This window comes from Ceratotherium simum, chromosome 24, assembly GCF_057802395.1.
Source record: "Ceratotherium simum simum isolate JZ-2026a chromosome 24, ASM5780239v1, whole genome shotgun sequence".
NCBI classification, from domain to species: domain Eukaryota; kingdom Metazoa; phylum Chordata; class Mammalia; order Perissodactyla; family Rhinocerotidae; genus Ceratotherium; species Ceratotherium simum.
The window spans coordinates 5,545,733-5,573,191 of NC_141923.1; the positions used below are offsets into that span (position 1 = coordinate 5,545,733).

Sequence of the window (27,459 nt, forward strand, 5' to 3'; positions counted from 1 at the left end):
TTAATCACTAAGCCATGGGCTGGCCCCTGGACTATCCTTTTTAATGGATCTTTCTTGTGCTGATTGGATAAATTTAAATCTTTGTTTTATGGCATATTCTTAACAATGGTCCATGCTTGACTCTACTTAATGTATTCATTCATTCATTCATTCATTTAATTACTCATGGAATAATTTCACCAGTTACTCATTATACAAAGAAAAGGCAAAATGGTAAAATGGGCAGCAACCCAGAACCAAAATACTATTATGTGCATCTATCTATGTGCATATTATGCAAAATAGGAAAAGCCTAGATTTTTAAACATATGGATATCAGTTGTGTAAAATAGGCTAATCATTATCCTTATTTCATAATAAGGCTCCTCATTGGTGTGTGATTGCACCATTTAAATAAAATATGAACCTATTTATTCATTCTCTTATAAAAATATATAAGTATAATATGTCATTATTATACTTATAACTTACTGGGCAAAAACTCTGAATAATATTAACATGTGGTCATATGCTCACAGTAAACATCCTAAATCAATCATAACTCTTGTCATAAGACCTGTTGTCATCATTGGTCCATGACTGTTCTCTTTTTCAATTAGATATTTAACTAATTATTTATTTACACAAACATTTTGCCCTTTTCTTAACAAAATAAATAATCAGCAACCCATAGTCAACCTGAAATAACAACATTTAATCTTGGGCATACCTGCCTATTTGCTCTCTGCTGAAAGGGGTAAATACTTGATCTATTTATTTTCCTAGACCTCAGTGCTTCAGCAAAGTTTCAAAACATACTCTCCTAATTGAACAATGTGTGGCTTTCCTTGTCTTCATTCCTTCCTTCCTTTCTTTCCTTCATCATGCATTACTTCATTTATAATAAAAACAATCCATACTCAAGGGACACAAAGCCTGAGAACAGGATCCTGAATATTCCCTTTTTATGAGACAAGGGAATAACTAGATACCTTCTTGTAATGACCTAAGAGCTACATAGTGTAATCAAAATCCTTAATTCAGGGGCGGCCTGGTGGTGCAGTGGTTAAGTTCACGCACTTCGCTGCGGCGGCACGAGGTTCACAGGTTCAGATCCCAAGTGTGCACCGACGCACCACTTGTCAGGCCGTGCTGTGGCAGCGTCCCAAATAAAGTGGAGGAAGATGGGCACAGATATTAGCCCAGGGCCAGTCTTCCTCAGCAAAAAGAGGAGGCTTAGCAACAGATGTTAGCTCAAGGCTAATCTTCCTCACACACACACAAAAAAAATCCTTAATTCAGACACCCCGGATGCTCATCATTGATTCAGACTTGGCATTTTTTGTCTTCTTCATTCACATCTTCCTTTCTGGATCATTTTTACATGCATAAATTATAATACAATCAATATCCATGAATCACAAATGCCACGAACGAGATGAACGATTGTTACTAGATATGTCTATTCACACTTGTCCCACAGAGCTAATACACTTGATGTCTTTTTTCAATGCACCTCTGGGTTGTACATACGGATCGATGAACAGCTGTGCTTCATCTCAACACCATATTGATAATAGGTTTTTGCTTGTCTCTTTATTTAATTTGTCCATATTGTAAAGATGGTAGAATGTACAACTACGAACCACCATCTTCCCACACAACTAGAACAATGCAATTTTCTCCCAACTTCCTACATTCTCCACCGTCAACAAGTAAACAACCTCGATCTCTATCAAGGAAGGGATGTCTAAATATACTTTGATGCCAAACTAAAACAGAATATTATGTGGTCCTGAAAATGATTAATCACGAACCTTGGTTAAGAACATATCCCCATCCTTCGTCAATGCTTGGTGTTCTTTGATTTTATTTAAATATATAACCAGCTTTTTAAAATAATTCCTTGAAAATCCATGAAAAAACTCCCTGAACTGAGAACGTGAACTTTAACAATTACTTGTATTGATCTCTATGCTCTTTACCCACAGAGGCAACAACTAAGATCCTCACCAGTTGAGAATGATTGAGTTGGCTGTGGTGCGTTAATGCTGTAAAGGAAAAAGCCAATTATAAACAGTCTATATTAGATGTTTTTAAATGAACATGAGTTTTGCATTGCCAGATTAATCATAAACCTGGATCACATCACACTCTCATTATTGGTGCAGAAAATGCACTCCTTTTTATTTATCAGTTTATTTTTAACTTTAAGCAATGCAGTAAGCTACATTGAATCCAACATCCAACTCAACAATAAGCTTTTCAAGTACTACAGGTGCATGGCCGTATACTTCCTGCTTTTAGTTAATAGCCTAATAATCATTTTCATGAACTTTATGTGTGCGGAATTGGATAGATTTAATACGTAGTATCATGACACATTCTCACCAATAATCCTAGCTTTATCTTCCTTTATGCCTTTATACATTCTTTCACTTTTTTATCTAATTATCAATGGAATAATTTGATCATCTCTTCACTTTTCTAAAAGTATATATTATGTATAACAAAAATATATAAAATACATTAGATAAATATAAAATACAATAATATAATACACAATCCAAGTAGGAAGAAACCAGGTCCCATTTCCTTCCTATGGACATCAGCAGGGTGGAGCAGGATTTGTCATTAACCTTATTTCACGTCACATGCTCCATATTGTCTATAATTTAACTTTTAACAATATATAATTGCCTGAGAATCTACAGACCCTAAACTTGTACACTAAAAATACGAACAACTGCCCATAGGCTCATTACCCACAGAAATAACTGACTATACCACTCTCCATTTGTTTTTTTTTTTAATAAAACTCATTGAACAAAATTAGATTAATCATAACTGGTGTCATGTAACATATTCTCAACACCAGCCAATGCTCGCTTCTTTTCAATTAAATAGTTATGTAATCATTTGTTTATAGAAATATTTTTTCCTTCTTCTTAATAAAACCAACAACCAGCAACAACCCACCAACCCAGAATGCCAACACGGACACTTAGATGCATCTGTCTATGTGTACCTGTGGGTCTGGAGTTCCTGTGTGCTCCAAAGGGGATAACAGCCTCTACCTATGTATTATATTAGAACTCGGTGGGAAACAAATATATTACTAATAATACTTGTTTCATGACACACTCTTATAAGTGATCCACATGTGACCTTCTCTGTCTTCATTCACTTACATATTTATTTATTCATGGATTCACTGATTCACTTACATCAATACAATCCATATTCAGGAACCACTAAGACCCAAGAATCAGATCCCCAATTGGCCTGAACTTCTGCTCATACTTCTATTCCCTTAGAGGGAATCACTAGGTCTAATTCTAAAGGACCTCAGAGTTTAGGGTCTAATCAAAATTCTTGATTCATATACCCCAGAACTACTCATTATTGATCCAAGTTCAACACTCTTTTTCTTCATTTATTTATTTATACATTGTTTATTGATTGTTTATGCATTATTTATTGATTATTTCATTCATGGCTTCACTGATTAAAAAATATTAATTTCCATGAATCACAAAAACCCAAGAACAAGATCTTTGAATACTGCATAGAGCTGTTGACAGGCTTATTTCCCACAGAGCTAGCAAACAAGGTCTCTTTTTAATTGGACCTCACTGTTGCACATATGGATTAATCAATAACCTCGCTTCATACCCATCCCAAGTGTTTCACCACTCTCTGCTTGCTCATATTTTGTTTAATTTCTTCATATTTTTAAAATGGTACAATGAACCTACCATCTTAACCCACAACTAGAACACTGACAATACTTTCTATCTTCCTAGGCACTCCCTTCTCAATGATTTAACAATCTAGATCATTATCAATAGAGAAATTTTCTTAAAATGTGGTGCAAAAATAAAATGGAATATTAAGCAACTGTGAAAACGAATGTAAAACCCTCCAACTTTGCTTTAAATGAACCTCAGTTGTACTAAAATGGATTAATCTTAATCCGTGGTTCATTACACATTCCCAGTAGCGGTCCATGCATGTCTGCAGTAGCCATTCATTCCTTGGAAACAATTCCATGGACCACATGAATCATCTGCAAACCAAGGACATGAACTCTGTTACTTACATGAGTCCCTTTGCTCCTTATCCACAGAAGTGACAGCCAAGATCTTCATCATTGGATAATGAATAAATCAGATGGGGTATATTGATTCTGTGGAGTAAAAAGCAGATTTTAGAAAATTGAAGAAGCAGTGTAGATTTAGATCTTTTTAAGAGACGTTAGTCCTGCTGTACCAGATTTATCAGAAATCCCTGTTTTCATCACATTCCATTAGCCTAAGAATGGCCCCCTTTTTATTTATTTTCTTTAATTATTAATGTATGTAATATGATGACAATTGCTGAATCCACATCCTAGTAGAAGAATTAAGAACTATGCCTGTTCCAAATTCTGTCTACTAAACCTTACTCACATAGGTAAGAGCTTAGATTATCTTTTTTATAGGTTTTCCTTGATTAGAATTAGGTAAATTTACACCGCTGTTTCTTGACATATTCTCACCAATGATCCATGCTTGACACTACTTATGAATTTTTTCATTTATTTGTTTATTTTTTATTTCCTTAATCATGGAATAACTTATTTATATTTTCATTTTTTCAAAGCAAATGCAAACTGGTCTCAAATACTATTACAGGTAACTGTCTTGATGCTCTTTACCCAAAGTGGGCAGAGTCCCAATCCCCCTTTATTTATATGGACATCAGAAGAGTAGAGTGAGATTAATAAACTTTTTTTAATGATATAGTGTCCTCAGTGGTCCACATTTGCCCTCTTTTAAACAATCTTTTCCTTTATTCACCTATAATATCATCGATATTCATGAACCAACATACCCTGGGCAAGAGTCCTCAATAACACTAACCTCTGCCCATAAACTCAAGATCCACAGAAAAACAACCAGATGTGTTATTCAAAAATGATACTGATTGAGAAGAACTGATTTAATCATAACTCCTCTCATATAACACACTCTTAACATTAGCCCATGCTTGGTCTTCTTTAATTAGGTAGTTCTGTAATTGATTATTTTGTTTCTCCTTTTCTCCCTTTTCTTAATAAAATTAACAACCGCCAACCCAGAAACAACATTGACTCTTACGTACCTCTGCCCATATGTTCCTAACCAACATGGTAAGTCTTGGACTCTTCACTCACTGGAGCTCAGCTCCTCAGAACTGTTTTAATAATCGTTTATATCTCATTACATACTCTCATAATTAGAGCTTATCTAACCAGCTTTGTCTTCATTCATTGATACGTTTCCTTATTCACTCATGCCCTGATTCGCTAATATAAGGATCCATACCTAAGATCTACCACAGCCAAGAGCAAGATGCCTGTATTCCTATCTTCAGCTACAAGCTCATGTCCCACTAAGGCAGGAAATCAGGTGTGTTTTTACAACGGACCTCAGAGTCACAGGATTTAATCAAAGTCCTTGGTTCAGACACCCCAGGGTACTCACCATTGGTCTAGCCTCAGGACTTTTTTCTTTATTCCCTTATACATTTGTGTGTTAATTCATTCATTGATTGACTAATAATTAGTTAATATCCATTTACGACAACAAAGCAAGAATAAGATTTAAGAATATTACTAACTTCTGACTTTTGGCAAATTTCGCCAGAACTAATACCCTAGATGTCCTCCTACAGTGGACTCATTGTTGCACACATGAATCAATCAACATTCTTGATGCAAACCCCACACTCGTCATGGCCATTGCTTGGTCCTCTTCTTTAGTCTTCCTTTAATTTGTTCAAGTTTTAAATATGTAACAAAGAAAATCCAGGAAAGGATCATCTTACTTCGATAACTATTTTCCATCTTCCCTTGTGTTTTCTCTCTCAACAGGTTAGAAACCTAAATCTTTATCTTTGGTGGAATGTGTAAATCAACAGTAATGAAAAATAAAATGAAATATTAAACAACTGCAAAATGAATGAAGCACCCTCTTCCATCTTTTCTTTTTTTGATGGACCTCACTTGTTCCAAGTTGGATTAATCTAAAATTGTTTCATGGCACCTTCCACCAGTGCTCATTCTTGACCCTCTTCATGTATTTATCTATTTGCTTATTTATTATTTAATTTGAGTAGTTATGGATTAATTTAATCCTATATCTATTGTTTAGAAGATAATTAGCAAGAGCAAAGCCCCCAGTAGCCCAACCTGAAACAATGTTAACATGAATCTATCTGTGAACCTTAAATGACTAAGTAGCAGCCTAGACTTTATGTCCTTTATATGGACACGGCAATGAAGACTGAATGTATCCTAATACTTGCTTTCCAACTTACGTTCATCAATGGTCCATGACTTAACCCCTTTTAACTAACTGACTGTGACATAAATTTATTCATTCATTCCCTGACAATCCATAGCTTAGAATCCAAAGCAAATGGTCAAAAACCCTAAATAAAACTAACATCTGTCAACCTGTTCATTATCTACAGAGATAACCAACTAGATCTTTATTGTTCTTTAACGAACTCAGTGAATAAACTTAATCATAATTCTTATCATCTGACACAATGTCAACATTGGTCCTCTTCAATTTTCTTATTTATGTAAACATCTATCATGGGACCATCTAAAACTCTTCCTTTTTTTAGAAATCAATGTCAGTGCTTTTTTTTAATGGACATCAGTGCTTCAAAAACATATTAACAATAATTCTTGCTTCATTATATACACTCATCATTGGTTCATGCTTTGCCTTCTTTTTTCACTCATTTATATATTTGTTTAATTTATGCATTGATTCATTTACATAATAACAACATAATCAAAACCCATGAGCCTCAAAAGTCTAAGATTAAGACCCTGTAATCTTCCTAACCTGATGAGCCTGATGACAGGCTCATTTTCCTCAGAACTGAGACTAGATATTTTTTGCAGTGAATTTCAGTGGTGCCCATATGGATTAACCAACACCTTTGCTCGCTAGGCTGCCCTCACTCGATACTTCCCATCCTTGACTCTTTTCTATTTAGTTAGTTATTTAATAAGCAATTTGTTCATGTAGATCATTTTCTCAAAAAAAAAAAAAACCTTAAAGACTAGCAACACACCGACAACCCAATACAACAGCACTGATTACTACACCCAACTGTTCATATGTTCATTACCCAAAGGGATTAACCACTTCACATTGTTTTTATGGGTTTTGGTGTTTCAAAAAAATATTTAAAATAATCCTTATTTCAGTATACATCTTAATATTTAGTGTATGCTTTTTCCTATTTTTCTCATTCATTTATTCACTTTTCATTGACTGATCTATTATTTGGCTAATAATAATGCTATCAATACCCATGGGTCAGAAAAACATAAAGGAAAAGATCCTTGACTACTGCTATCATTGGTCTATATTATTGGCAGTGCTGGCCAATAAAAATATAATGCAAGCCACTCATATATTTTAAGTTTTCTAGAATCTACATTTTTTAAAAGTAAAAAGAAACAGGTAAAATCAATCATAATTGTATATTTTATTTAACCCAATATATCTAAAATACTACCATTTCAATAGGTAATCAATATACATAAACTATTATTGAAATATTTTACTTTTTCTTTTGTACTGCCTCTCCTAGATTTGCTGTGTACTTTCCACATAGATCACATCTCAGTTTAGACTAGCCACACTCCAGGTGCCCAGCAGCCACCTGTGGCTAGTGGTCACTACATTAGACAACACATGGGCATAATTTCTCACAGAAATAGTACACTAGATGTCTTTCTATAGTGATCAATAACAGGAGCCTATCAACATTCTTGCTACATAGCAATCCCACACTCATCATTGGTCTGTTCTTAGCCCTCTTTCTTTTAATTAGTCTATATTTCAAAGATGACACGATGAACTATTATGAACTCACCATCTTCTTCCACCATAGAACACTGATAATATCTGTCCATCTTCCTACGGCCTATCTTCTCAATCAGTTAACAGCACAGATCTTTATCCAAGGGGGAATGTTTAAATCAATAGTAGTATAAAATTAATATGGAATATTAAAATGTCAATAACATAAATAAAATGGCCATAGAGTATTTTTAATTAAGTTGTGCTGAATTGGATTTATCACGATCCTTGGTTCATATCACACTCTCATCACTGGTTCACGCATGGCCTCCTGTGATGTTATCAAAGTATGAAGCCATTTGTTTCTTTTAGGTAATACAGTCAACGTCCACGAGCAAACCATTCAAACCAAGAACAAGAACTCTAACTGTCACTTACATCAGCCTCCACGCTCCTTACCCACAGAGGAAAGCCCTTCATCATTACAGAATGGCTAATCAGCTCTAGAGTATTCACTCTGTAGAACTGAAATCAGGTGTGAAAAAGAATGAAAGATACTAGATTTAAACTTTTTAAATGAGTGTTAGTGTGAAATACTGGACTAACCATAATGCTTGGCTTGTGCCACATTCTCAACATTGGTCCATGCTTGGCCCTCTGTCTCACCAAGACCCACAAAAAACATTCCAGTTTTTATTGATTTAATCAATTAACAATTCTCAATTATTATTTCAATGAACACCAATGAATTGATCACCTAAAATGACCATTACCAATATCTATCATTATTCTGCCTCCTATACAGGTGACAGCCACAGGTAGGGGGATCTCAAATCATTTGCCCATCAGGGTTCCAGAGTTACAATGGAGTGGACTGCTGTGTGCCTTCCATTCACTCCCTTGGCAAGTGGGAGTGGTTCCAACACAGCATGTTTACCGTGTGGGGACAGATAACCTGTCTCTTGTTTACAAGTCTCTGAATAAAGAAGAGTCACACCCAAAATAGAAGTGAATCATGATGCTTTGGACTTTGAACTGAAGCCCTGGTTTTATGGACTTCTGGGATGTTTTGAAGAGATAACGATTATATTTCATGTACGGACACGAATCGTGAATATTTCATACCAACTGGGGGAAATGTGGCAGGTTACGTCATTTGTCAGCAAATACTCCCTCTCCCTTCCCCATCCCCCACAGGAAGAATATCCTTCCCTGCACCACTGATGCTGTGCTTGGCCACGGCTTGCATTGCCCAATGGAGTACGAGTGGATGTGACTCAAAGCACATGCGACTTAAAGCACAAGCTTTAAATGTGCTTGGGTGGCTCTGCTTAGCCTCTGGAGCTTCAAGCCTTCACTGTACAAAGAGCATGTCCCAGACACTACAACTCCTTTATCTAGGGACCTGGAATAAGAAGACAAGGAGGGCACATGTGAACCCAGCCCACAGCCTGCAGCACAACTGCTGCAAGAGACCCACAGACTCATATGCAAGAAATAAATATTGTTGTTGTTGCTATTATTTTGTAAGCCACTGAAATTCTAGGTTGCTTGTTATGCAGCATTGTCACAGCAATGACTAACTCATACATGTCTGTCCTTTTATTTTTAGGAGTTTATTCATTTATTGACTTTTATAACATAATGAATGAAATCACCACAACTGCACCAGCAAACTCAAGAAAAACTATCATTTATATCCATATATAATATATATGGATACAAATTATAGATAGATGATAGATAGATAGATGAGAGAGAGAGAGAAAAAGGTAGGTAATCTTTGTAATTCTTATCCATAAATGGAGAAACAAAGACCTTTATACAATGGACTTCAGTTGTACAGAAATGTATTAACATAAATATTTGGTTCATGATACACTTTCATCATTGATCCACACTTGGTCTTCTTTATGTATATTGGCAATTAGTTACATCTGCCATGTGTTCCTCACCAACAGATGTAAAAGAGACCTTTTATTTATGGACAACAGTTTGTGATGACTTGTATTAATCACAAACTTTGGTCTATGTCACATTATCATCCTTGCACCATACATGGACTATATTATTTATTATTCATTTCTTGAAGTAAATAATATAATAATATAATAAATATCCATAAAACCATTATTCAACTCACCAACTACAACTTTGACTATAGATTTTTGATCATCTCCCACCTAGATACACAGATCTTCAACATTAGAGAAATGTTCTCATAAACTGTGGGGCACACGTTCAAGGTAATACTAAATCGCTGATAAAATAAATGAATAAGCGTATGTCTATTTTTCCTGAACCAAAGACTTTTTCACCAGGGAATCTCAGCTGTGCAGAAGTGGATTAGTTATAATCTTTTTCTCATGTACACTCTCATCTCTGGCCCATAATTAACCCTCTTTTATTAATTCATGTATTTATTTATTCATATTTAACATTCAAGAAACTCCCATTAACCAACCACCAAATGCAACTAACAGAGTAGCCATTAGCCACATAGGACTATTTAAATTCAAATTAACAAAAATTAAGTAAAATTAAAAATTCAGTTACTCATGCACACAAGCCACATTTCAAGCACTTGATAGTCACACATAGCTAGTGGCTACCATTTTGGACAGAACAAATTATAGAAAAAGTCCATCGTTGAAGAAAGTTCTATGGGACAACCCTAGTATAGACTCTTTACCCTTAGGTAATAGTTTAGAACTTTCTCTAATGAAGCTAAATTGGATTAATCATAATTATGGATCATTTGGTCCATGCTGATTCTCTTTTGTTTGATTTGATCATTTCTGAGGAAGTTTTAATGAGCAAACATAAATCCAATCTCTTACTCCACAGGTAAAACATTCACAATAGCTTTCATCTTCTTTTGTGCTCCTTGCTCAAAGAGTTAATAGCCTAGGTCTTTATCCATAGAGGAATGTTTAAATAAACTCTGTACCTATACACAACGAAATACAAAACAGCTGGGAAAAGGAATGAAACAGGCTAGACTATTTTTATGAAAATCAAGAGCACAGAACTGATTTAACTAAAATCCTTTAATCCTTGGGCCATTCTCATCACCAGTCTATGTTTTGGCCTAGCTTATATTTTATACATTTAGATAATTATTTATTTATTTTTAGTACTGAAATCAACATCCAACACACCACCATGCAAAAACAAGAATATTGACTATTTAATCCTTAACCAACATATTTTTTGTATGTACCTTGCATGTACAGAATTAGAATAATCTTAATTCTGGGATAATGAGATATTATCATCAATGGCCCGTGCTTGCCCTCTCTTGTTTTATTCGTTAATGTGCTCACTCACTCATTGACTTGCTTATGAACACGCTTGAACAACTTTCCAGCTGAAGATTTAAGTACATCGACCATTACTTACATTTTCTTTACCTACTTTATACACCCAAATAAGAGTTAAAATTCTCATAAATATTGCATGATTAAATAAACTATTTAAACTAAAGCAACTGTTTAAAAACTGAACATCATTTTTAATGGCTCTGGTGTAGAACTGAATTAATCAACCTTAGTTTATGAAACATTATCCTCATTGGGGTAAGCTTGGCCTTTTTAAATTCTATTTATCCCTTTAAAAAAATCATAAAAGAATACCCACGAATCTTATCCAACAAACAGAAAACTACCAGTACCTCACATCTCTATGTGTACCTTTCTCCCTGAGTTAACAGCCTAAAATTCATCAATAAGGAAGTGTTCGTATAAACCATAGTGTATAAATTAATAGTAGAACGCTATTAAAATAAATAAAATAGCATAGATATTTTTGTTTTAATGTCCCTCAAATTTGAAGAATTGTGTATTCATATATTTTGGGTCATTGTCTTCCTTAATCCATGCTTGAGCCTCTTTGATTTTATTTATGAATGCATCCATTTATTTTATTTATTTATTTTTTTGTGTGTATGAGGAAAATTGGTCCTGAGCTAACATCTGTTGCCAATCTTCCTCTTTCTGCTGAGGAAGATTAGCCCTGAGCTAACATCTCTGCCCATCTTCCTCTACTTTGTATATGGGACGCTACCACAGCATGGCTTGATGAGCGGTGCGTAGGTCCACGCCCAGGATCCAAACCTGCGAACCCCGGGCCGCCGAAGTGGAGTGTGCGAACTTAACCACTATGCCACCTGGCCAGCCCCTGCATCCATTTATTTTTAATAAATCAATAAACATACATGAACCCACCACTCAACCCAAGAATAAGAAAAAGTAACAATTATATTTATATAAACAGATGTATATGTTATATATATGTATAATGTAATTATACATATATATACAATTAATATACTTATACCTGAATGTAATTGTTTCTTTTTATTTGCTCATTTTTTAATTTGATGAAAGTTATGCCCAACGAGATTCATCACCCTTGGTTCACGACAGTCTCATCATTGGTCTATGCTTTGCCATCTTTGGTTTTATTTGTGCCCATTCATGTTTAATACTGCATACACACCCATCAACCAACCACCTTAACACAACAGCACTAACCATCACTCACATTGGTTGGTCCATGGCTCACTTCCCACAGAGGTCATAGCCAAGATCTTCATCAACAAGGTATCATTAGACCCACTTTAAGGCCTTCATTCTGTGGAACACAAGGCAGATATTAAAAAGGATGAAACAACCTGGGAATTTTTTAATGGCCATTGGGTGAGTAGCACAAGATTAATCACAATTTGGTTCATGACACAGTCTCACTGTTGGCCCAAGCATAGCTCTCATTGTACATATTTTTTCTTTTTTTTTTACATTTATGTACATATTTTTTCATTTAATAATTTTATTATGACAATAAACATGCATAAATTCACCACCTTAATCAAAACCAAGAATAACAACTATCACAAGCATCTGTCTCTATGCTTCTTACCCACAAAGGAACCTGCCCAGATCTTCTTCCTAATGGACTCAGATATGGACAGTTGGAGGAATAACAACTTTTGATCCCAGATAAAATTTTATCATTGTTTCCTTCTTTTCCTTTTTATTGTTTTTACTTATTTTGTTTAATTACAACAAACACACACGAGCTCAGCACGAACCCAGAACAAAAACATCGATTAGTACTTGTGTACATACCAACGCTTCTTATCCACAGAGGTCAGAGCTTTGTTTTGTTTTGCTGTTTTAAGTAGCCCATAATTGTACATAAGGGGATTAATCTTAATCCATAATTCATAGAACATTACCTTTGGTGGTTCATTCCTAGCCGCTGTTGTTTATTTTATTTATTCACCTAATTCATTTTTAACCACACAGCAAATACACATGAAGCCACCATTCAGCCCAAGACCAATGACTGTTCTATACACCTATTGATATGCTTCCCACCCACAGAACTTGCTGGGTTTTGGAGGGATAAAACTAGATTACTCATAATCCTTGTCTAAGAACACGTTCTCATTGTTGGCCCTCTTTATTGACATATTCATTTATTTTTAACTATTCAGTGAACACCCACAAAAGCCCCGCTTATACTTGTCCACAATTTCCTCCCCCCAACCAAGATCTCCTCCAGTGGAGACACCCCATGTGTCCATTCTATGGAACACAAAGCCCCAGGGAGAGGAAGAAAATAGCACAGACCTTTTTAGTTTGTTAATGTCAGGTTACCAGACCTGGACAAATCATAATCTTTTATCCAGAACACATTCTCACAATTGCTCTATTCAAGCGCTTCATTACATTTTTTCTTTATTCTCTTATTATTTTTAATAATAAAATTAACAACCACAAACCGCTCTAATCTCTTTTTGTACGTCCCTTGGTTGTGAGGAATTCCTCACAATTCTTGGTTTATGACCCACCCTCATCGTTGTTCCCAGCACGCCTCTCATTTTATTGACGGTTAAAAGCAGAACCATAACCACACGTGACCCCCACCTCTGTTTCTCCCCCTCTCATCCCTTTGCTGCCCTCTCCCTGAAATAATCACTCTCAAATCTCCTGTGTACCCGCCCCTTCTCCTTTTATAGATGTAAAATTTTATCACATATATGTACTCTTTAAAAATATTTTCCATGAGCCAGTGGCTTGCTGGGCCTCTGTTAAGAGGAAGAATGAAATATGCATGATTGACTTGAGAGCACGCCCACCAGGGAGCTGTAAAAGAACTCGAACCCAGATTCTTGAACTCTGTGTGCCATCTCCACCTGTGCTCACAGTCATGAGGTAGTGTTCTCAATGGTTAGAGCACATATGCTCGCACCACACTGCCTGCCTCCCAATCCAGCTTCCACTCCTGACTAGCTGGGTGATATCAGGAAAGTTAACTAACCTCTCTGTGCCTGTTTCCCCATCTGTAAGATAGTCACAGCACTAGTCCCTAAGCAGAACTAGCTATTCTTTTCACGCCCGAGTCAGCCAGGTACACCCCCTCCCCACCCCGTCTCTGAGCCCCTCACCCAAATCTTTGTTCCCTCTGCGGCAGCGCCCGAGCTGTGGTGCTAGACAGACAGACAGACCAGGTTCCACCCCAGCAGGCACTCATGAGCTGTGTAACTGCAGAGACGTGACCTGGCCTCTCTATCTTGTGCCCCGACTTGCACGATTTGCAGACTGCGGACAGCGACACCCTTGCGAGTCCGAGGTGAGCGTGAACCAAACTCCGGCCAGTCCCCCAGCAGCTGCCCCCTGCCCTTCCCCACCCCGCGCCCCCACCGCGCCCGGCCACACAGCCCCCCAGTCCAAGAAACGAATTATCTCAACGCTCAGGCCAGGCGGAGGGTTTCGAGAAGGATGGGCCTCGGGCAGGAAATTTTTGGGATCTGCTCTTTTTTTCGACACGGCATAAGAGGTTAAACAAGTGCCCTGGAAAACACAAATCCGACTAAGGGATTCATTTCCTGAAATGGGGCTGCCCTCGGGGGAGTCTATGCCACGAGATTCTTGATGTTTGAATTGTCTCCCAGAAACCAAAAAGGCCTCTACTCTGCCCCCTACTGACAGACACAGTCAGCTTCCCTCCTATCCCCCCAGCCTGGCCTGGTCGGTGCCCAGTACACTGGCCTCAGTGAAACTGAGACAGGAAAAATAAACAATAAATGAAATTTAAAGACATCCATATATTACGTATACGTGTGTATAACGGCTCCTGCCTTTGCCCTCATCACACGGGCGGGGCCTTGGGCAGGCCCGTCCCCTCTGCGGGCCTCAGGTGGCAGTAATCCCCCAGTCTCCCCTCCCTCCCAGGTGGTGTGAAAACAAAAAGCATGGGGTTTAAGTGCAAGCTCCCTGTACGCAGCAGAGGATCATTAATGTGGTACCTCTTGTACCGAGCACGGAGTGTTCTCAGCGTGCCTTAGCATACGTTATCTCATTTGATCCTCACAACCGTCCTGTGAATTAGACATAATAATCATAATTAGCCAATATTTATTGAATACATACGCTGCACCAGGCACCATGCTGCCTGCTCTGCATGTACTCACGGTCCTCTGGGATGGGTAAAATTCAACAAAATCTCTTTTCTTTTTTCCCCCAAAAAGTTCTGAGCATGCATCTTGTGCCAGGCACTGGTCTAGGGGCCGGGGATACAGCAACGAATGAGACAGACAGAATCTAAGAGCTCACATTTTTGTGGGTGGAGACAGGAACACACAATATTCAAAATAAATAAGTACTCTGTGTGGGATGTGAGATGGTGATAAGAACTATGGAGAAAAATAAAGCAGGAAAGGAGATGATAAGAAACAACGAGAAGGAGAAAGCCTCACTGAGAAGGTGCTATTTGAGTCAAGACATTATTAGCCCCATTTTACACATGAGGAAACTGAGCCTCAGAGAAGTTAAGTGACTTACAAGTGGTCACACAGCTTAGGAAGATGCTGAGCTGGGAGGCAAACATGGAAAGTGGCTCCAGGTCTGTCTGACCCACTTACTCCCATGGCCTCATTTTTGTAGCAGTTCTTGCTCTCTGATACCCCACTGTCACCTACAATGTGAGTGTGTGCACGCGCATGTGTGGGTGCGTCAGAGGGCTTATCTGACCTCCCACACTGGCAGCCCCAGGAGCACAGGGCATCCCCAGGATGGAGGAGGAGGAGATGCGGTGGCAACAAGGTCCCACAGGACTTGCACAGCTTCTGGGCTCAGGTCATGCTGGGGTCATAGCATCCACCCAACACAGCCCAGCAAGTCAGTAAAATGCTCAACGCATCTCCTGCCACTCGGCCGTTAGGGCATCCAAATGCGCTCACCACCCAGGACCACCTCCACACGCAGCCACACACCACCGAGGCTTAAATTGTAAATGTTCTGCCTCCAAATGGGAGGTCACCCAGTCCTCGTGCCCCACATGGTGTGAGACTCAACTGGAACAATTCTTTGTTCCAACAGGCCACCCTCAAAAGAGCAAACAAAGAAACATTTCTAAAGTGGCTATTTCCTCCCCCCGCCCCAGCCAAAAAAAAACAGGTAGGGAAAGAAGTTGGGTGAGAGCACATATGAGAACTCGGGAAACACCCGCTGCTTCTAGAAGCCACAAAGTTGAACCCAGAGAATTCCACCTGCTTGTCTTGCCCTTCACCTACTCAGCTTCTTCTGAGCTCCCATCCAGCTTCTGTGTAACTCTCCACAACACGGAGAAAATTCCTCCAGGGCACTTGCACTATTCCAGGGCCTGGTCTTTCGTTAGAGGGATCAGGCCCATTTGGCGCATGTGACTCTTGTTTCCATAACTACAACTAAAATCTTCTGATCTTAAATTTGTATTGGTGTTTCTAGTTCATGGACTCCCTCTCCAAAGGCAAACTCACACACCTCTCTGAGCACCTGTTCGGCTCTCTGTAAAATGTGGGTAACAATTCTTAGCAGTCAGAGATATTAAATGCCATCTCAATGAGAATAGTTCTAACAATTATATTTTTAATTGTAAGAAAATATTTATGGAGTGCTCATCATCTAGGAAACATTATTTTAAGCACTTTAAATGTTTGAATCTTCAAGTACTCATTATAAGGTACTATTGGCATCCTCATTTTACAGCTGAGGAAACTGAGGCACAGAGGTTAAATACTGTGTCCGAACTCACGAAACTAGTAAATGGCAGAGCAGGGACTGAAACTTGAACATTTGGGATGAGTCTAATGGGGCTGGGGCATAAACGAGGTATCGAGACCCGTCTGCAGCATTTAAGCCAGGTCTTCATGGAAGCTTGCTGATCTCCCCTTCAGCCCTCGGTCTGATTCCCTCTCTCTGCGTCTTACACCCCTCCAGGTTCTAGAGTCATTTTTACATCTGCTTCCCTCAGCATTCATTCATAATATGAGCTACCATAAATTTAATTTAACTTCACTATACTGCAAGATGTCAGCGATGTGTCTGACTCTCCTGTGTGTGATAGTAACAAACAGGATAAACGAGAGAAGGTGTTACTTGAGAAGTAAATTTAGAGTCCCGGGGATAAGTTCAGCTCCCTGACCACCAGGAGGGTGACTCTGACATGAGTGAACCCCAAGAAGTGCAGATATTTTTCAGGCACAGTCCTACAGAAAAGGAACTGGGGAGAGGGTATGGGTTTGGAAGAAAAGCAGACTAGGGTTCAAATCCCGGTGCCATATTCGCTCCCTACATGATTTAGGGCAAGTCACATACCATTCCTAAACCTCAGTTTCCTCTTATCTTAATTGAGGATGCTAACTGCTGCCATGGAGGGTGGTTGTGATGATTTAGAGGAAATGAAATAAATAAAATGATGCCAAGTGACCAGAAAAGGACAAGCATGCAGGTGGGCTCAGGGCTTCGTCCTCCAAGAGAAGCCGTGGTGAGGAGGCAGCCTGCTGTTTCTCAGCGCAGTGTGAAAGCAGCTGGGACTGCGAGCTGCTACCGAGCAACTCCAACAGCACAGCCGGGACCTGGTCCCTGTGAGTGGGCATCCCACTTGATGCCCCAGAGCCAGCGGAGCCAATCAGTACACTCAGGCAGAACAGAAGGCAGGAGCTGCCCCGCGAGCTCCACCCAGAAGAAACCTCTCTTCACCGCTCAAGAAAGCCTTTGATCTTGGTGAGAAACTGACTATCCTCTCTCATTCACCCATGCATGCACTCTCTGCACTTTAATTCACTTATCCAGCTCACCAGCATCCATCACCCAGCCAGCCACCTCTCCCTCTCCTGATGCGTCTTGATGCAGGCATCCACCCATCCATCAGACCCAACGTCCATCCTTCCACCTCTCCATGATGCCGAGAAGCCAGACAAACCTGGTTGGAATCCTGGGTCCCGTCTCCTAGCCGATCTGGGACAAGCCACTAACTTCTCAAAGTCCTATCAGCTGTAAAATAAAGGGAAATCAAATCAGATGCGGCTGGGGTGAGAAGTTAAAGAGAGAGTGGACATACCGGTGCCTGGCCTGAGCAAATAATCCTTAAACGTTTACTCCCCCTGCTTCTGCAGTCGGGCTGGATTGCAGGCTGGGTGAAAACCATCGCTTCTTGCACGACATATTGAGATGCTTTTTAGAAATTTTCTGCAGTGCTTTAGTGGTGTGCAAGGCCCTGGGGCACCCGGGGCTGGGTGATGGCTGGAGCAATTTGGGGAGGAGGTCCCTCTTGGACTCATAGCAGAGAGTGCCATCTAGTGGATCGGCAACTCGTGGGGTCCCAGGTCGGTCGGGGGTTGTGGCTGCTGTCTGCTGTTGGGCAGCAGAGTTGCGAGCCAGCCGGGAGGTCCCAGCCCCCAGACTGCGGGCTGCCCTTGTTGGGATGTGGTGCACGTACTGTCTTAATCACTCAGGGGGCCGGTCTGCCAGGAGCCTTTTGTTTTGTGGACGATAGCCAACTCTGTTTTGCTTACCCCAACCCAACTCCCCTCTAGAGATTTCTGGGAAAAAGAATAATTCTAGCAGCTACTGTTTGCTGAGTACCTTGTTATGTATTAGACTCACGTGTATTATCTCTAATCCTCTAAATCATCCTAGCGAAGACCCAGAATTTGCCCCACGTTCAGTGAGAAAACTGAGGTTTGCCGAGGTTCGGTTACTCACTGAAGGGGTGGGTAGATATTCAAACCTCTGAATTTGTAGCTGTCCTTACCTTCTATAATCCAAGTGTCCCTTGAAAGTATAGGAAAGAATCTGGACACTGATTTGAACAAGCCAACTGTAAGAGAAATTTGAGCCAACCAGGGATATTTGAACACTAAAGAGATGTTGCGTGACATTAAGGAGATGCTGTTAATTTTTTAACTGTGATCATGGCATTGTAGTTATACTTTTAAAACAGAAGAGAGTCCTTCCTTTTAGAGACACACACCGAAAAAGGCTCGGAGGAAACTACATGGGGTTCGAAATCTGCTTCAAAATAGTCTGAGGGTGTAGGGGGGTGGAAGGACGGTCCGAGGTTTAGATGGAACAAGAGGGGCTGAGGGTCAAGAGTGACCACATCTGGGCGATGGCAATACGAAAATTGTGTCAAATGTGATGAAAATATGTACTATATTCTCTACTTTTGTGTGGTTGAAATTTCTCATAATTAAAATGTTAAAATCAAGTAAAAATACAGTGCAGGAGATGAGGGGGTGGGAGAGGGGAAGCCATGTAACAGAGCAAAAGGCCCAGGGTCTAAGCTAAATCTTAGGGGACTGGGGAGCTGGTCCACAGGGAACAAAGGCCTCAGAGCAGAGGGGACTAGAAAGACGCCGGGCAACGGGGCCAGCCATTCCAAGCTGTGATTAAGTAGGAAGTGCGAGGGGGCACAGCAACACACCACTAGCGGTCCCCAGGCCCTCCTGACTCCCCAAGACCCTCCTGCCCCCTCCCTCGGGCTCTCCTGCCTCTATGCAACCCCTTCACTGGCTCCCAAAGGGCCTGAGGGCGTCTCCCTTCTCCAACGCAGAGCAGCCACCTGATGTCTCCTTACCTAGGACCAGCTCAGCCAGGCTGAGAAGGATTCAGCTATCAAATGCTTCTTTTTTTTTTTTTTTGCTTTTTTGAGAGGACAGGACTGGTGCTTCTGCCCTACAACTGTGTGCCAAGCTGCCCTCAGCCCCTCTCCCCCCGCCCCGTGTCTCTCAGCCTCCCTCTTTCCTGTCAGTCACATCACTGAAAACTGACTCACAGAACTCCAGGTCCACGCCAACCTCCCCAGGCCCCCAGACCCCCGCCCCACGCCCCTCCACTTCTCCCCCTTTCTGGCCCTTCTGCAGCTGCAGACTCTCCGCGCAGTAGGCTTCCTGGGTGCCTCGCCACCCTATGCCCGCCTGGAAGCACTCCCTCCCTCATCTTTCCTTTCCCACTTTGGAAAGCCAGCCACCGGACAGCTCCCGGGACCCTTCCCAGACCCTGGGGGCAGCCTGCTGCATTGCAGTGCAGGCCTCTGTGCGGGAGGGGCACAGCAGGCAGACCCCCCCCCCCCCGGCGCCCCCAGCCAGGGCAGGGCCCGGCCCCCTCGCGCATCTCTGCAATGAAAAGCGCCACCAAAAAACCAAAAGCGCCGGGCCCTCCTGACTGTCTCCCCCTCCTCACTTTCCGGGCTCAAAAATGTGGCCCAGGCAGCCCCCTTGTGGCACTCGGGGGCGCCACAGACTCTTGACTGGTGTCTGGAGCACTCACACTGTCTGATTCCACCGCACCGTGAGTTGGCACAAATCTTAAGTGGCCCAACTCCTACCGGATGCAGACCTAGCTCAGCGTCTCCCTGCGTCAGGGGCATCCTTCTGCTCTGCTCCCTCTCCGGTCCACAGCTCTCCCTCCTGGCTCCCTCCCTCCCGGAACTGGAACTCTCCTGTTGAACACTGCTCTGACACGCAGACAGGTGTCCGGTGACTGTGACAGTGGTCGGGGCCGGAGGGAAGGTGCGGGACCAGGGGCTTCTTATGCAATGATGTTTGGTTTCCATTTCCATCTCACTGATGGGGAAACTGAGGTGCAGGGAGGCTCATAGTCCTTGTCTGTGTCAGAGAAGGGGGTAGGGACCCTCCCCCCAAGAATGGGCTCCAGTGGGGGGCGTTTTCCTGAGATGAGGGGGCTGCCCTTAAGACTGTCCCCTTTTGGCCCTCTCAGCCATCAAGCCCACATCCCTTGCAAAGCCAGTCCTCCCCTTGGAGGCAGCCCTAGTGGGCCCCCCGGATGTGCCCCATCCTCTCTAACTCTTCACAAACAAGCCCCAGCCCCCTCCATCTCCATCTGCAATCTGCCTGGAGGTGGGCAGGGCCCTCTACGCATCAGGTTAATAATGCCATTTTCCTAAGCCTCTGCCCATAGGTGCTACCACCTAATTTTGAATCTGCCCTTCAAACGGATTGGGCCACAGAGGAGCTGGGATCTCAAGTACCGCTGGGAGGTGCTTATAACTAATCAATCCATCCCCTGCCCACCCACGCCCCCCCAGCACTCAACACTGCCTCGCTGAGCTGTCTTCAGCAGCAGGGTGTGGTGGGAGCCTCGGACAGACTGGGGTTCCATCCTGGTCCGGCCTCACAGCAGCTGAGAGACGGTAAGTATTGAACTTCACATCTCCCTGCCTCAGTTTCTCCATCAATCAAATGGGGATTATGAGGCTAGTGCTCAGAGTTGCTACCAGAGTGAATCCTAGGCAAACAGCCCAGCTCAGGGCTTGGCCCCAGACAGGGCTCCACAAATCTCATTGCCATCACCCCCCCTCGATCACTTGATTTACAGTGACTTACTCCCTGTCTCTTTCCCCAACCAGACTGAGCTTCGAGGACAGGAAGCCGACCGGCACTGCTTCGTGGCCAGCCTCCCACTCGAGTCTGGGCCTGGGAAGGTAGGTGCACTGTGGTGGTCTGGAGAATGAGTGCATGGAGCACCCCACAGTCTGTGAGATGCTTGGACCCCACGGGTCTTCTCTTTCCCAGAAGCCCCCCTGTCTAAGCTGGCCCTTCTAGGAAGCAGCAGGGAAAAGTGTTCCCTTCTGCCTTACCCCTGGGTCCTCTCATGCTGTCATAGACAACGCAAATTCTTGTTCTATTAAATGCAGATATGGGCTTGCATGTCATTTCTGCCTCCTGCTGCATCTACTGTGAGCTCACAGGCCCGGGGCCACCTCTGGCTGACTTGACTTGCGCGATTAAGCCGGCAGAGGGGTCTCTGCCAGGCAAAGTTCCCGTTTGTATTCGGTGCAGGGTCTCGAAAGGCCAGACGGTTTTCTTTCTTGCGACAGTGGTTACACGCGTGCCTCCCTCCCGGGGTCCCGCTGTCTACTCCACAAGCATATGTGAAGTGTCTGATATGTGCTGGGCTACTCTCATCTCATTGAGTCTCACTTCAAGCCAGTGAGGGAGCCCCTCGTATCTCCATTTCACAGAGGAAAAACCGAGGCTCTGAAAAGTAGAGGGAACTACCATGGTCTCACAGCTAGGGAGAGGGAGCCAAGCCCGGTCTGTCTGACTCAGGAGCCCCACAGCCTCGCCACGGCTGCCTGCTGCCGCTGCCCCCACCGCCGCTGCTGCTGCGGGCTGCCCAGGGCCGGCCCAGCCACCAGCGGCTCCTGTGGAAAAGGCAGGGGGGTTTGCATGGAGAGCGTTCTCCCTGGCAACTGGCAAAGGGGCCATAAAAAACCGAGAGGGCTCAGGAGCCGCTTAACAGATAGCGACAGAGCAGCTAGACCCGGGCGGGGAGACCCGCGCCCTCCCCTGGGCTCTTTGCAGAACAGCAGGGCAAAGGGCCCCATCCCAGCTCCAAACGTGCAGGGGCAGAGGCACCCCAGGACAGGTGTAGACGGCCATGATCAGGACGGTGACAGGGACTCCAAACCTGATCCCACGGTTGATGGGGGGCTTGCTATTTAGCACGGAAAAGAGAGGACTGAGATTGAGCTTGCTGCCTGCAAAGAGCTGAGGGCAGAGGGGGCGAGGGGGCTGCTGCGGAGCCGCGGAGGCAGACGCGGAAAGCAGGGGAGGGCTCGGCAAAGCAGCTCCGTGTGCGAGCCCCGAGCGGGCTGCTCCGGGAGAGAGGGAGCTCCCTGTTACGGGAGGCATCCGAGCAGAGAGAGGCAGGCCGGTACTTGGCCGGGAGGCTGCAGCACGGCTCCCTGCCCGGGCTGGCAGCCCGCACGTCTAGGCCTTTGAGAAGCTCCTACGGAGCTAAGTCCCGAGCGGGGCTGGCTGCAGAGGAGGCAGGCTGGGGTCAGAGCAAGGATGCGCAGACTTTCCCATGTACCCTGCCCTGAGCTGAATGGCAGAGGCACGGAGATGGCTGGTGGAGCGCTACTGTGACAATGAGGCAGTGAGGGAGAGGAGCGGAGAATGGGGGTGAGTGCTCGGGGCCAGCGGTGGGGGGGGGAGGTGGGGGGCTGTCCTGCAGCCAACTCCCCATCTCAAGGGCCAGGCCACCTGGAGTGGCCAAGTGCCCGCCCCGGCTCCCAGGCCCAGAAAGGCTGGCCTGGGTCCTCTCTGGGGCAACAAGCTGGCGCAGAGGGTGGGGGGAGCTTTCCAGCGGGGGGAGTAGAAGGAGGGGGGTACGGTGAGTTGAGAGGCTGGCCCGGTCATGGGAAAAGCAGGGCCCTTTTCTGGAGGCTGGGCTGCAGCCACAGATTCGGCCGGCTGCTGGACCATGACTTGGAAGCTCTGGGGACTGGTGAAAGCCCCCTTGCCGGCAGCGGGGTCCAGGGGCCTGCCTGCCTGTTGATGAATGCAGCCCACGCTGGAGTCAGGCGCTGGCTCTCCAGGCCCATTCATGGGGGCTCCGTTCCCAGGAACTCCGAGTGGACGGGCCTTTATCAGGGGACCCCCGCTAGACGAGGCTCTGTTCTGCAGTTTCTAAAGGAGTTTTCTTGTCTTTGTTCCCAGTGCAGGCACCCTGTGTGTGTGTGTGTGTGTGTGTGCGCGCGCGCGTGCACGCACACGTAACAGGCTGGCTGAGGGGCCAGCCGGGTTCCTTGTCTGTGAAATGACTCTGCTGCCCTAGCTCACCCTCGGGCAGGGAGACACCTCTAAGGGGCAGAAAGATTCAGGGAGGGCAGAGACACCCAGGGACCCAGGGACAGAGCCCCTTGTCACTGCTGCCTAATTGTCCCACTCCTGACAACCCAATCTGCCAGGGCGCTGTCAGCCTCAGGGTCCCAACAGCTGCTCCGACCCGCCGTGGGGGGGCAGCATCGTGTTGCAGGTGGAGAGCACAGGCTGGCTCCCGCAGACAGACAGACAGACTGCCCGGCCGACCCGCTTAGGAGCTGCAAGCGAGCCCTTGGGGAAACTGGTTGCTTTCTCAGAGCCTCGGTTTTTTATTTTCATCATTGCTGTTGTTTTAATCTATTAAAGGATTGCTTTGAAACTGTCGATTTCAAAATGTTTGGTGAAGTGGCATCTGCGTATGCGTTCTGGCCTCTGCGGCATCACATAGGGGGTGGAGGGGGGAGCAAACGCAGGGTGCGGAACAAGAAGTCATGCACATATGAAATCGTGCAAATCGGGTTTCTGATCAGGGGTAGCTGGTGGCGCAGAAAAATAAAGGGCTCAGAATCGCTTTGGTGTGGATTTGAAAAGTCACCTACCCAAATCCCTAATGGGGCAGAGGCCACACACGGGGCAGCAAACCATTAGCCCCCGTGGGCAGGCTGGCTGGGAGGGGCTCCTGCTGAGGAGGGGGCACTAGCCCCCTCCCACAAATAGTTCCTTTTTGCTCCAGACACAAACAGAGCCCAGCTCCCTTGCCTGTGCATGAGGAAGTTAGGAATGAGTTTCGGCATGAAGCGGGGCTGCACAAACAGCCCGGAGAAACAGCCCCGGGGCGAGCCGTGTGTCTGCCCCAGCCCACACTCCAGAGTAAATAAACCCAAAATTTAGGAGAGTGGAGCCTTTGTGCCCCGTGGCCAAGGAAAATCACTTTTGTGTAAAAGGCAAGTCAGACTTCCACTAGGTAAGGCTGCACCGAGGCACAAACCCCTCATTTAGGCTGGGTCCGGCCCAGGGAGCGTTTTCTGTGAAATTTAGGAGAAGTCAGGTTTAGCCAGAAGTTTTTCCAGGAATTATTAACCTCTGGAGACTGTAACCACTGTTCCTTCCGAGCAGCCTTTGCCAAAGTCTATAAAATACAAGCCTAAAAAATCTGCCTGAAGAGTAGTCTGACATTTTATATATATTTATTAACAAAACAAAATAAACTATCGGCAAACTTTTCAGGAGAATGCAATAAAAACTGGCGGGGGCAGCCCTGCCCCGGCCCCAGGTGTTCGAGAAAAGGCCTGTGATCCCCTCCCCCGCCCCCAGGGAGTGGGAGAGTGTCTGTGATGGGGGGGAGGGGAGCTGAGGTTTCTGTCCCAGTTCACATTCTCTCTCAGCCTTTTGTTTTCCTCTGTGGTCTTGCTGCTCTGAAAACGAGCTACCTGTGTCTCCAGAGGGAGGGAGGGTCAAGCGTCTCGGGATGGAATGAGATGTTTGAGGGAAAGGCCACTGATTTTCCTGGGTCCGTGTGCTGGGGGATTTATTTGTGTTATTTTCTCCCTGAGCCTCTCAGTACCCTGTGTGGGAGCTTATGATTCCTTTTTTAATATCAGGAAACTGAGGCACAGGAATTCTTGGGGACTTGCCAAGGACACACAGCTCTAGGTCTGCTCTGTAGTTGGGTTTGTGCTCAAGATGGTGGCTTCTCGAGATGCCTCCTACCCACCCCTCACCACCCCCGGGGAAAGAAAGGGGACCCAAACCTTGAACACTGGTGACTTCTGTTCCTCCTGACAAGCAGGTGAAGTCCTCTGCCCCCGAGGGTGATGCGAACTTGGCATCACAGTCCCTCCCCCGCAAAGCCTGGGCTCTTTCTAGAACATGACCTTTCCCAAAGGTAGAAGCACTACTCAACCCTGTCCTCTCCCCAGAGCCATCACCGTCACCCCAGCTGGTGGCCCTGCTGTCATATGCTAGGACTTTCCTTCTTCTCGTGTTCCAGGACCAGGCCCGTGGCCCTCTGGCAAGGAACAGGCCACAAAAGACACGATCAACCATTCCCAGGCTGTAATTATGCCCCGAAAACCTGTCACTGGCGCTCCCGACTCTGAGATGCTACCACCCTGACCCCGGACCCCAGGACTTCTGGGTTCTGGGGCTCTGCACACAGCCTACAGCAGGCATGGGGGGAACCCGGCATGGGTGCCCAAGAGGATGCGACAGAACCGTTTTGGGGCACTGGGGGACGCCAGCCTGCACCCCCTAGGTGTGTGTTTGCAGTGTGACAGCATTCTGAGACTCACCCAGCACCGCAGAGCAGACAGCTCAGTCCTGTGAAACTGCCTATCAGCCCAGGGAAGACTATGAGGCAGTTTTCAGTTGGGGGACACCAGACCCAGGCAACACGGGAGCCGGGGACACTGGAAAGGGACAAAGGAAAGGGAGCGATTAACAGGTGGACAGTTTAATGAATTCTAGAAAAATGCAACACATTGTCAACTTGGAAAACATGTCAATGAGGCATCACACTTCCGGGGACTATGCTTTGCTGGACTTTTGAATGAGGTGCTGGGTGGGGGGCCAGAGGTGCATCTAACTTTAAGTTCACCACAGGGGGCATTTCAAGCCTGGTCTTGAAGGCCGAGGAGAAGCTGGCTGGAAAGGCACAGCCGAAGCCCCCAAGTGTGAAAAGGCAGGACGCACACAGGGAGGAGCAGCTCGGGCTGCAGCGCCTAGTGGGGAAATGTGTGCGAATATGGGGAGGGGGGCGAGGCTGGGGGGCTTCCAGCCAGACCCTGGAGGGTCTTACATGCCAGGCTAAGGCTCTTGGACCACGTCCCAGAAGCTCTGGGAAGTCAGATGGAGGATTTAAAGCAAGACAGTGACAAGGCAAAATGGCATTTTAGAAAGATCACTCAACGAGAATAAACTGTAAACCAAACCATTTAAAACCCAGCGATCCCACCTTGAAGAGGCTGGGGTGAAGGGGCAGTGGGGGATGTGTTTACAGAGTCGGGTACAAGAATGCTCACTGCAGGGTGGTTAGCAATAACAAAAAATGTTAGGTCGTTTTCAGCAGACGTCAGTTGAGCAGAATCATACTAATTAAAACCTCGGTTCGTGATGTGCCCTCCTCATTTAACTATGCAAAGACCACTCTTTATTTTACGTATTCCTTTTTATTTATTCTTCTAAATAACATAACAGCACCCACGAACCTGTGACCCGCCTCGATGACGAGGACTTTGATCAAGCGTCTGTGTACACATCCCCCTCCCCCAGCACACTTACAGCCCAGCACACTTATAGCCCGGACCTTCAACAACAGAGCAGAGTCTAACCAACAACTGTGCCTACACACCCCGGAATATTAAACAGCTCTTAAAAAGAATCAAACAGCGGAGACCCATTGTCTTTTAACGGACCTCAGTATTTTGCGCAGAACTGGATTAATCATGATCTTTTGTTCATAAACACTTTCTCCTCATTGGTCCAGGAACATCCTGCTTTTATTTTGCTAATTTATGCGTTCATAGATTCATCTGTAATAATGTCGGGAGCATGCATGAGCCCACTCCTCAAATCCAGGTCCCAGCAATGACTTACACCTGGGGCCACAATCCACCCCCACCGTGGAAGGGCCTAGGACTTTCTACACGGCAGCCAGGGAGTTAAATGAACTCCAGTGTGTATGGATTACAGGAGACCAAGGGGTTGTGATAAGAAATGATGCTGATC

At 44.4% G+C, this 27,459-nt stretch overlaps 1 long non-coding RNA gene and 3 other non-coding genes across 53 annotated transcripts in view; all 4 read right to left on the reverse strand.

Moving 5' to 3' along the window:
- LOC147913805 (uncharacterized) overlaps positions 1-27,459 on the reverse strand; it is a 168,699-nt gene that overhangs the window by 124,840 nt on the left and 16,400 nt on the right. For 46 of the 50 annotated variants that reach the window (XR_015556061.1, XR_015556066.1, XR_015556103.1 and 43 more), the window contains 4 exons: positions 26,025-26,141; positions 18,084-18,154; positions 12,378-12,467; positions 4,082-4,168 (listed from right to left, as the gene is read on the reverse strand). This is a non-coding gene — a long non-coding RNA (uncharacterized LOC147913805). Of the gene's footprint in view, positions 1-1,992; positions 2,031-4,081; positions 4,169-12,367; positions 12,468-18,083; positions 18,155-26,024; positions 26,142-27,459 lie in introns of all 50 variants that reach the window. The other 4 variants (XR_015556101.1, XR_015556091.1, XR_015556079.1 and 1 more) reach the window with 3 other exon arrangements.
- On the reverse strand, positions 3,321-3,392 carry LOC147913867 (small nucleolar RNA SNORD113/SNORD114 family). The gene has a single exon (XR_015556242.1). It is a non-coding gene; the product is annotated as a small nucleolar RNA SNORD113/SNORD114 family (small nucleolar RNA).
- On the reverse strand, positions 5,425-5,496 carry LOC147913868 (small nucleolar RNA SNORD113/SNORD114 family). The gene has a single exon (XR_015556241.1). It is a non-coding gene; the product is annotated as a small nucleolar RNA SNORD113/SNORD114 family (small nucleolar RNA).
- Positions 27,140-27,216, reverse strand: LOC147913869 (small nucleolar RNA SNORD112). The gene has a single exon (XR_015556266.1). It is a non-coding gene; the product is annotated as a small nucleolar RNA SNORD112 (small nucleolar RNA).